Genomic DNA, 12,154 nt, shown 5'->3' with positions numbered 1-12,154 from the left:
AAGCGCCCGTTTACACACTCAGCTGTGTTGTTTCCAGCTCATCCTAAGGAGCAGCTGGCCCCGCCCCTACGGCGTGCAGCACCTGGACGGCTGTGCTTTTTTCCACAGTTGAGCTGTGACTGTGTCCCGGAGGTGTGAGCCTTTCCTGTTGGGAGCATTGAAAGCTGAGACATGAGAGGAGCGTGGGTGGGGGTGCAGCGGGGATGCCCCCAACGTGATGACCTCTGGACATGCGTGGACACATGAAGATGCCTTACCAGTTAAAATACTGAAATGCTTCCCATCTGGGCGTAAACAGACAGCGCCCTGAGTTTAGCCCAAGAACCCACGCGCTGACCAGGAGCTAAAGGGTTAACCACTAGTTAAAATTGGAAAGCCCAGGGCAGCTGTTGCTGTCTGATGTTTGTATCCTCTCAGAGCTCATATGAGAGGGAAATGGCCAAAGACTCTGATTTAAACCTAAGAGCTGAAATTGAGCTAAATGCATCTAATAGAGGGTGCCTCCTGGGGGCCTCCAGGGCCTCTGCTCTTACACAGCTTTTTTGATGGAAATAACTTCCATGGGAGAGAAGCCTGAAGAAATATTGAAATTCACAGTCCACTCTGTTACACAGCCCTTTGCTCTCCATCCACGTGACTTCATCCCTATCCAAGCTGCTCCTCAGCCTCCCCCCTTCCTTTGCTACACATGCGTAGGGCAAAACTCAAGGACCTCAAAGGGGGAGGGGAAGCTGTGACTCCCTCATCCCACATGAAGGAACTTTATACTGTGATGGAAAGTGAAAGGAGAAATTACTGAAGTGACATCAGTAGCTATCAATAATCAAACTAGGAGAGAGTGTTCTGAGGGATTAAGAGGTGACAGCTGCCTCCCAACCACCCAACTTCAAGTACTGGTTCTGTCACTTACTTGAGTCTGAACTTGGGCAGAGCCTTCTCTAAGCCTCAGCTTCTTCCCGTAAAATGGAGATAATAAAAATAGCCACCTCATGCATTATCAGAAAGGATTAAACTGAATAATCTAGGGAAAATGCTGGTCTATACTAAGTATTCAATAAGCAGTTGTTGGTATTCTGGAAAGAAGACAAATGTCCCAGTCTTTGTCAACACACTCAGGAAACCCTGTCCAGGATCTGGGAAAGAAGAATGGCTGCACTGACCCCATGTTTACCAGAAAAGCAGATTAGAGGTCACCATGCTCTCAAGCCATTTCCTAGACTGAATTAGAGCCAATGTCTTAGGAGAGAAGGCAATAGAAATAACCCAAGAGCAAATATACAGACGGTGGCTTAGAACACACTGAGTGTTGTCACACATATTCTTGTATCTAATCTTTAAACTCCTGGAAGATAGATAAGACAGATGTTTTATTTCCACCATCTAAATGGAGAATTGAAGTTTGGGGAGGGGACACGATTTGCTGAAATTCGCACAGCCCGCCAGCCATTTTAAACCCAGGCCTCACTAGTCCAGGACTGGATCCATCCCCTGCACGCGGAGGGCGGACGCCGACAGACGGTTGGACCCTCGTTAAGCAGAAAGGATTTTAAATGAGGGTGTAAATGAAAATCCTAGAAGAACGGGGTTTTAAGTGAAGCAAGGAGGAAGCAGCATGTCAAGACCACTCTCTGAGGGTTGGGAGCTTTCCCAGGCTCGGGAGCTCGTGGAGGGAACCCAGCAAAAGGACAGTGTGGAGGCCAAACACGGAGGAAGGCTGCCAGCTCTCCAAAGGGGAGGGTAATGGCGGCATTTGCCGAAGGGCCCTGTCTGTGCCTTCGCCACTGTGCTAAAACTTCTAGATACGACCTCGTTTAATCCTCCCGACCCTGTGAAAGTGCAATGCTGTTATTCCCCTTTTCCAGGTGAGGAGCCTCAGGTCAAGGTCACAGATAGTGTGTGGTGGGATCAGGATGCACACCTAGGTTGGCCTGACATCAGAGCTCCTGTGAGTCCCACTCAGGTTTACGTAGTCCCTGAGGCTTACAGAGAAGGCAAGATGAACCCCGTCTCTCACTGACTAATACCAGAAGCACACAATAAGCCACAGGGCAATATAAAAAATTAATAAACTAAGCTGTATAAAATACTATTAATCCACATAAAATGAAACTAAGCTGCATAACTATGGCTAAATTTTAAAATCACAGCATGATGTTACCCCACCAAAGGAGAAGCAGAATATCCAGTACGCAGAGATGGAACAGAAAGGCTGAACTTGGACAGGGAGTAAAACAGCAATGGCTCAAACAGGTCAGCTGGAATATACTTGAGCGTATTCGGCAGAGAGGCAGCCCAGGGAGTGTTTTATCCTCTTAATGGGAAAAGGAGAAAGAAATAGTCAACAATAGACAGGAAGTGAATAAGCAGACAGTGGGACATGGGGAGGACTTTGATCAAATGGGCCTTGCCGGGTTCCTCCCTGTCTACCACACCTAGTTCATATTACACTCTAGTTATCTATGGCGAGAGCTCCTTCCTGGAACAGGCTTTCTATCTTAAATTCCTTTAGGCAGTTAGGGGGAAGGTCAAAGCTTCTTCCTGAGTCTTTCATTCTTAAAAATAATCAAGGCAAAGGGATACATTTTGGGGTGGCCAATTCTGATCCCCCACATACAGATTAAATGAAATGAATATAGAAAGCCCTGGGCAGAGGTCATGATGCTGTATAGGTGCTTGATAAATGTGCAGGAGGTGAAATGAACAGTCCTTATGTACCATCTTCAGGATTTTTGTTAGATCTGAGTTCCACCTCTACTCATATTTGGTGAATATTTTCTTTTCAATTGACTCACTTATTTTAAAACTTAGCCTTGTCTCCTGCCATAATAGCCACAAATACATAGGTGTGAGGTGTACGTTATACATTTCCTCCTAATATTCACGAAAATAAATGTAAAATCATTGAGAGATTTAACGTCCACATGCCCCCCAAAACCATCTCAGGTACAGCTGGTGCGCCAAAGTTTGGAAGACACTGAAAGTGTGTAAAGAGCCTTGGATGTGGGAGCTGGAGACCCAAGGTCTAGGCTGGACTAGGATGCGGGCCACCTTCTTGAGGCGTGTGCTCCCAAAGGAAAGTGGGAGATAAGAACTCATGCTTTATGTTGAGTGACAGCACATGAGATGATGAAGGTGACAACATTTAATAAACAGGGACATTACAAACTGAAGATGTTTGTGGGACTCTGTCTCCTTCTATTAAAGAAAACAAAAAAAAAATTAAACATGTCTGGCAATGGTCAACCATTTACTAAAATAAAACACTCTAAAAATCAAAGAGAATTTTCTACTGCTCCTACAATTTCAAAACAAAGCATCAGCTTGTCTCCTTTTTCTTGCAGAGATAACAAACTTGCAGAATCTCTATCAAGGACAGTGAGCAGGAACTCAAACTCTGCCCCTCTGCTTTGGCTTATGGTATTATTACACCACGTGGGCTCAGAGCTGGAAAGAGCCCAAGAGATCACCTTGTCTAGTCTTCTCATCATACAGAGGAGGCACTGAATTCTGGAGAATTTTAAAAACCTTACTATGGTCACGGAGCAAAATGGGATTCAAATCATGCTCTAAGTCCCTCAAGCAATGCTCCTGCCATTACACAAGCCTGTCCCCTAGTAAGACAGAGGACGTCAGGGGAAGAGGAGCTAGAGATGCTGTGCTCTGTATAATCCACTAACATCCAGTTGGGAAGGAAGCCTGTAGGCAGGTCAGAGTACTAAGACGTGGACACTGCCTTCAAGGTGTCCACGGTCCTTCAGAAGGAACTGGACACACAACAAACATGGCCCAATTAACAGGAAAATAAAACCGAGACATTGCCTCAATTTTCCCAAGATAATCCAAAAAGCAGTAATAGGGATGGAGACTGAAGCAAGCCCTGTGTATTTGGTTACTATTGTGGGAGTGGGTGTGCCTGCCCAGGGATGTCACTTCCAACTCCCCACCCTGGGGGTACAGCTGCACAGGGCAGCTACAGCCTCATGGTCCTTCAGTCAAAGGACATCATCATCACCATTAGGGACCAGGGCAATCCCACCCCTCCCCAGAAGCTGCTGCTGGGATGCTGGGAACCTTCTCGGGCTACCTAATTCCTGTCCTGTGGAGATTCACTGTTGCTCCTCACCCAGTCATTCAACAGTCTAAAATTTGCACTAACACTCAAAACAACAGAACAATGAGCGAGGAAGCAATCTTTCTAGCATACGTCTAAAATCATAGTAAACTACACAAAAACGTCCTCACAGTCTAACACCTCTGGAAAGATACTTCCATGTGACTTCTCAGATAAACATTCCAAGAGTTATAGTTTTAAAGAAAGAGTGCCTGCTCTAAGAAATATGTATACCATCTTTTAGAACAGGAAGAGCTTTCTCTTTAATAGGAAAAGAATCTAATCAATAGAATTTTCTAAGAAGGAAAATGTTGGTTTAAAAATTTAGAGTTATTACATTGTAGCTCATGTCCACCTCTCCTGACTCTGCCCCAATACCATTTTACTGATGCCATCCATTATGTTCTAGGTCACTACAGGAGGGCAAGGCTGGAAGGGGACCAAGATTGATGGAGTGTGCAATCCACACCAAATGTTTTACCTCCTTTCATGGAATCCTCATAACAGTCTCTGAGCTAGGTATTCTTACACTCATTTGAAGAACGAGAGTAGAGCCAGTACACTCTAGAAAGAGGAGGCACTCCCTAATTTTGGTAGGTCCAATAACAGTCTCAGGATAATAACAAAGGCCTGGACCATGCGTCAGGAGCTATGCTAAGGAGCTTTATATAACAACGGTGTGTGCCAGGCCCCATTCCACGTGCTTTACTTACTAAGTCATTTGACCCCCATAATAACTCTATGGCATTGGTACTCTCATTACCCACCTTTAATAGCTGGAGAACGAAGTCACACAGCCGGTCAGGGGCAGAGCCAGGGCTTGAACCCAGCAGCCTGGCTCCAGGATCTAGGGCCTTAACCCCCAAGCCAATGCATCTGTCAGGCAAGGGGCCCGCCCAGAGCCACCAGCCAGTAGGTGACACTGCTGGGATGCAGCCTGCAGACTACAGGATTCCAGAGGTGTGTTCTTTATCACCGACACTTCCACCTGCACTTCTCTTTGCCAAAGCTAACACCTGCACTTGGTGCCCTGGACTCCACCTTCTCCCTCTGGGGACTTTGTTTCACTATCTGTGTTACACACTTTCTCTATCCATTGGACTCCTCCCTTCTGCCCCCAAACATCTACAGATCTGCTTTCTCCTACAAATTTCTCCCCAGACCCTGCTGCAGACTTCAATTGTCATCCTCTCTCCTCCCCTCCATTGCCTCTTCTTGAAAGACAGCTACACCTCTGCCTCTCCTCCATGCCTGGTCCCTGTCCAGCCCCCGTGTCTCTGAAGTGGTCTCCTCTGCTCCCATTCCCCTGGCCACGCTCCCTGCTCCAGCCTGCAAGAACCTTTCCAAGATGCTTGCAGGAGCCTCAGCAATAGAAGCAGCTCTCCATTTGCATTCACACTTTCATACATCTGTGCCTCTGCTCACACTTTTCCTTCCACATGGAGTCCCTTCCCCAGCCCCCGTCTCCTCTTGCTCAAGTCCTGCGTGTCTTCCACGTCCAGAGCTAAGCACTCCATCTGGAAGCACTCACTCCTCCTCCAAGCTCTGTTACGATTTCTTTTCTACAGCACTTCTTATTTAAGTACACGTCTTATCTCCCCTAGGCTGTACCTAACCTGAGGGCAGTATTCTTAGCTAACTCATCTTTACGTGTCACTTACAGGTAGTTGTAGAAAGAGGACACTCCATCAGTGGCTGTTCAGTGTTCATTCCCTGACCTCAGGCTTGATTCTCACCAACCACATCCTCCTGCGGAAACTCAAGCCAGAGGTTGCTAAGTTCCTGGATCTACCTGCTGCCCTGTTGGCAGGAACGGAGTCCACCAAAACACCTTGGAGAACTGCCTGTCCTCACACGGAACCACATCTGATCCCCTGGAAGCAGGCAGAAGGAAACGACTTCTAGGAAGTCAGGGAGTTTTGACAGCAGAGAGAGGAAATATTAGAAACGTGGCCCTGGTGAAGAAGAGAGATTTATTAAGATGGTAGAAATTGCCAGGAAAATGCTATAGATAAATGTTCATTCATGTGTTGACTTGTCCTCCTAAATGTCCCCAGTCATTTCAATTTAATAGGTTCAGTCAGCCATGGTTTGGAATATCAATTCTGCTGGCATTTAAAAGCTCTTTGTATTCTATCCCCAAGTCACTTGTCCCCAGGAGGATGGTGATCGTATGAATCCCCAAAGTGCCTCTGTCAGAACACACAACGGTCTCTTGTAAACATTAGTGGGGCACAACAGACCCTCAGCTGTCAGGTGGTGGGTGAAGTGGACATTTCTGCCAGATATTTTAAGAGCCACCTCACCCTTAATTATCTTCGTAAGCCTTAAACACATCATGCACAATAGGGGCTCATACCTCAACCTGAGAGTTTGAAAACAAAGCACATTACTCTTTTCAAGTCACTTGTACATTATCTCATTTAATTTTTACAACAGTCCATTAATGCTATTAGTCCTCTTTTGTGGTCAAAGAAGTTCAGACTCAGAAAAGTTAATTAACTTACCCAACAATTTGCTTAACTACAAAACTCAATGCTCTCGATTCCATATAAACACTGAGCATATAGAGAAAGCGATGAGACAGGTGCTCTCCAATATTGCCCATGGAAAGATACACTGAGAGAGCAACTGCATTAAGAATAAATATGTATGTGTGTGTATATATGGATATGAAATATTATATGTATAATAGTCACCATTAATTCCACTTCTGGAAATAGAGCCTAAGAAACTAACCAGAGATACGATTTTTAAAAATTTGATATAAAGACATTTATTGTAATATTATTTATAATAATGACAATTGTAAACAAAATAAGAATGGCTAAGCAATAATATAATCATAAGACGTAGTCCTTACAAAGAAACCTTTAAGTAGTTTTTAAGAAAATAAAATAGACTGGCATAATATTATGTGGAAAAAAGGGTAGAAAACAGAATATATGGTAAGACTCCAATTCAAAAGGCTGGGGAAAAGCACATGAAAATATTAGCAGTGGTTCCCTTTTCTTCTGTATATGTTCTATTTTCAGAATTTTCTACCAAGTTCGAGTGCTCCTTTTGTGATCCAAAAAAAAAAAAGTTATTTAAAAACAACAAATAGTTTTAAAAAAATCATATCCATAGTTAACACAGAAACAAACTCCCTTTGCCTCCAACTCCAGGGTCGGGCCCCTGCACCAACCTCCCTTGTTATGCAGACAAATGAGCCGACATATAAAATACTTCAGAAGCACAGGGTCATCGGGCAACTCGGTGAAATGGCCAATCCGTCAGCACGAAGCAAACTACACTAGACGGTTTCATATGCAGACCCGAGTAGACGCAGCCCCACAAAGGGGGCCAGAACCACTCAGCACAAGACTAATGTGCGTTCTCAGTCCTGCTTCCTGCAATTTTATTTCTTAAATATACCAGGACTGCTGGACCCCTCTCTATCTCTAATGCTTTCTTCCAATCATCTAACATACGTTTTGTTTCAGATGTAGGTTATCACTGAATCTGGGCATAAGACAATTCCCAAATCCCTCTTGAACTAGAACTAACCTGCTGCAAAATATTTTCATTCCATCTTCTCAGAAAGGAAATTGTGTTAGAACCCTCTAGCAATTCCGTATTGAAGGCCATTAACCAACGGCCCACAACATTCCTGCCCGTAGCAAACGTGCAAGGCCTTCAAGGACTCTTCAGTGGGTTTCATATTCTGTCCTGTAAGTAAGGTTTCACAGCCAAGTACACTTGTTCATGTTTTATATTACTCATATTTCTCCTCTACACACAGTGCTCTAAGGGAGATACCACTCTTGGGCCATGCTGTTGGAAGAAAGGACAATTGGAAGTCCAGAAAAACTTTCTGTAACTTCTTCGCAGGCAACATCTACAAATGCAAGAAAAACGGGCAGCTTGGGGAATTGCACGTTCTATTGCTAATGCTACAATTTGAAGGGATCACACCGTCGGTCATTGTCATCGTCCCAGTAATCTCAAGGAGTTAAATGAAGTAGGTAGTTCCAACACCGAGGTGTAAAGAGGAAAGGAGCTGGTGATGAGCACAATTTCCTTTTGCTGAGATGTGCATACACAGAGCTCTGCAGTAAATCTAATTCATAAATGGACTCAGCTCCAACCGCACATGCTAGGTTCCTCCCGCAAACAATCATGTTGCAAAAATAAATTAGTAAAAATTAATAAAATTAATTTTTGATGTCATAAGATAGACATGACCTTCACTGTTCTTTAACACACTCACTAAACAGGAGACACATAAGGCTATTGCAAAGCAATGATTCATAACATTGCCCCACGGATCAGCAAGGAAACCATTAATTCCAAACCACCTCTTCTGATTACAGGACAAGTTGTTATTGTTTGAGTAAAGCGGAAAAGAGGGGAGATTTGTTTTGCCACAAAAGCTCCTGGCTAAAGCTTGTTACCTTGATTAACATTCCCCTTTGCCCTGATGTTATTCCAATGTCAGCAGGAATTTTGTGGTCCTGTGTTAGAATCCTTTAAGGAAGGTTTTTGATCTAGAGTAAGTAAAAGAATATATGATGGAAGAAAATCATTTATCAAGGCTTTCCTTTGCCACTTAACTCTTTCTCCAGCTCTTTAATAGCAGCTTTAGGACCTATAGATGCGAGGTGCAGGCCCTCCCAGCATGGAGAAGCCCCTTCAGGCTTCCTTTGACTGACCCTTCTCCTCGGGTCCTTCCTTCAGATACCCCAGCTGTAGGCATAACAGCTTACAGGAGCTTCAGACAAATCACTCTGGCCATAAACAGTAAACGTGTCTCATAGAACATTTCCAGAAACTTCATTTTCTTCTACTTTTAATTTTTTTATTTTTATTTATTTTTTGTTGTTTTAAACATTGACACTTAGGCTAACAACTGTTGCCAATCTTCCTTTTTTTTTCTTTAAAAATTTTTTTTTAAGGATTGGCACCTGGGCTAACAACTGTTGCCAATCTTTTTTTTTTTTCTGCTTTATTTCCCAAACCCACCCCACCCCTCCTCCTCCAATACATAGTTGTATATCTTAGTTGCAGGTCCTTCTAGTTGTGGGATGTGGGATGCTGCCTCAACGTGGCCTGATGAGTGGTGCCACGTCTGCGCCCAGGATCCGAACCCCGGGCTGCCGCAGCAGAGCACGTGAACTTAACCACTCAGCTACGGAGCTGGCCCCTGTTCTACTTTTTAAATGTTGATTTTTAAATACTGGCCTAGATTTGAAAATACCCCCTTTTTTTTTTTTGCTGAGAAAGATTCGGCCTGAGCTAACATCTGTTGCCAATCTTCCCCCTTTCCCCACCCCCCCCGCTTAAGGAAGATTAGCCCTGAGCTAACATATGAGCCAATCTTTCTCTATTCTGCATGTGGGATGCCACCATAGCATGGCTGATGAGTGGAGTGTGTCGGTGCCTGGGATCCAAACCCATGAACCCAGGCTGCCAAAATGGAGCACACCAAACTTAACCGCTATGCCATGGGGCTGGCACCCGGAAATATCTATTTTATTCCTGCCTTGGAAAGGGGAAAATGGAAGTTCAGGCATTTTGAAGTTTGTAGTCTAACAAATTGTTTAGTTTCCTGTAGTGTCTTTTGGAATTAGAAATATAAAAAAGAGCAGCTCAGAGCCTACTGGGATGCTTTGATAAACAGACCACATTCCAGAATTTCTACGCTACCCACAATCTCTACATAAGTTTTCCATACTTTGACCATTTCATTGGAACCATTTTTTCATTTCTAATGGATTTTTATTACTATTTAATGAAAATAGTTGTTTTAGGCTTTATTTTCACAGTAACTTTCCTCGTAAAATTATCTTTAATTTCTAAGAGATTTTTTTATAGCAATTATAGGGAATAAGCATTCTTGAATTTCAGGACGCCAGACACTTTCCACTGAGTACATTTTGCCTTATAACAATGAGATTTGTGAAATTACTCCTCCTCTGTATTATTTGAAGCTGAGGCTGAGAAAAGCACTGGGAGGAAAATCTATAGAGATTTGTCTTACATTTACCTCTTTTTTTTTTTTTTAAAAGTGCCTTTTCCCCTGAGGTTGTCTGTCTTAGACAGGGCTGACTCCCATATTAGCGGTCAATGCGTTCTACTCTGCACCCCCACCGCCCGCACGAAACTCTCATTCAACAAGTTCAAACTACTCAACTGTACACTTTTCAAACAGGAGACACACAAGTCCCTCCCTCGTCCCCGAGTTCCCAAGGGAAGGAAGTGCAGAGTCTTTTGTAGGTGCTGTTTTGGAAGGGGGCCATTTTCCTGCAGTCTGTGAACTCCAGATTTTTACTTAAGCCAGATCTCAATGCCATCCTCCTTCCCATCAGCTCTGAGCTGTCTACTGCCTCTTTACAAGGGGTGTTTTCTGAATAACAATCCGAGGAGCATTATTTGCCATTTTCACCAAGCTCCTGCTCTTTGTGGTTACACGTTCTGCAGTGTTGATCATTTGTAAGGCAATTGGAACCCTTAAGCTCTCCAGCAGCACAGGAAAAGAAAGAAGGCATCCACTCTGGAGAGCACGTCTGGCGTCTCCTACAGCCGCGTGAGGAGGGACAGAGGCTTACCTGTGAGGCATGCCTGTGGTGGAGGCGGTGGTGTGCTCGCAGGACAGCTCCCAGAGTTGGAGGCACCAGTTCATCTCCACTTCGCACACCAGAGCCAGCTGCCGTGCCCTCAGCTGGCTTTGCCGGGAGGGGCCCGAGGCTGCCATCTTGCCCATTTTCTGAGGCTTTCTTGGGAGATCTGTCTTTGCTCCCTATGGAAAGCCCAGACTGCTTCCTTAACTTGCTGTTCTCTTCCGAGGTCTGACTCCCTGCTGCCCCAGTCCGGGCTGCCAGCATCCTGGAGGTTCCCTCTGTCTTTCACAGAAGACTCTGAGTCACTATCATTAAAGTAATTGGAATTGATTTTCCTGCTTCTGCCTCCCTCCTCTCCCTGTCCTCTCTCGTCCCCTTAACCTTATCCCGCCTCAAAGCTGTAATTGAGCCAGGTCTCCTGGCCATGGATGAAAGGCTATCTCTAACTTTCCTGAGGAAGAGCGAAGGTGGCCACTATCTGTGATATCTCAGAGCATGGAAATTTTAAAAACAATCCCCAACAGCTTTGTAATGATGAAGTTTTTCAGTGTTATTTCTTCTGCAAAGTATGGACTACTGCTTCATTTAATAATAACTCTGAACCTCAGCTCATTAGGGTTTGGTAAATTATATCTGATCATCACGTTAGAGTTACAAAAAAAGACACCCAGATGCTCATCAGCCATTCTTAATTAGAGTCCCTGTAGAGTTCTAAAAGTTTTAATGTGAATTTCCTCAAATAAATTTAACAACATCAATGTGAGAGAAGGATTTTTCCTTTTGTGTAAACCTAAAATAATATTTTCAACTTATTTTGTGATCCTTTGGGAGAGGGAGGCTCTTTGAATGTCAGTGAACTGCATAACATGTAAAATGGTCTTTCATTCCTAAATCCTGCCGTAAATGATTTACTTGGTCTTCTCGATACTGCCGATGGATGGGAGCATGAGAATCAACTTATAATTGAGGAGACTGAGGCTGAAGTTGGAGTGAAAAAAATAGCAGAGTGAGAAGAAGTGGTAAGAGCCCACATGTGGGTGTGGGTGTGGATGTGGGGGGTGCATGTGCCCACTGCACGTGAAAACCAGCTCTGAAGATGGAAAGAAAATGCAGTTAATGGTCCCTGTGGTTCCCATGCATGGGGTTGACCCACACATGCCCACTGACCTGACCTCTGTCCTAGCTTGGGGACAGTGATATCAGTGCCCATGTAGGCATCTGCCACAAAGTTCTTAGGGGACTCACTAAGCCCCCCATCCCCTAATCCATGCCAGTCCCTCCTGTGTCAACTGCCTCAGTGTCGGCTGCACATGAAGAACTCAGGACGGTTCGTGAATTGCTCTGTCCATGCATGACCATAAATTAAAAAGCATCCAGGTAGAGCGAATTCTTATAGCTGCTGTGAATGGCAGGAGAGGAAGGAGAAGGAAGAGTTAAAGAG

This window comes from Equus przewalskii, chromosome 14 (assembly GCF_037783145.1).
Source record: "Equus przewalskii isolate Varuska chromosome 14, EquPr2, whole genome shotgun sequence".
Taxonomy (NCBI): domain Eukaryota; kingdom Metazoa; phylum Chordata; class Mammalia; order Perissodactyla; family Equidae; genus Equus; species Equus przewalskii.
The sequence above is the reverse complement of the archived record's forward strand: the minus strand, read 5'-3'. Positions refer to the sequence as shown.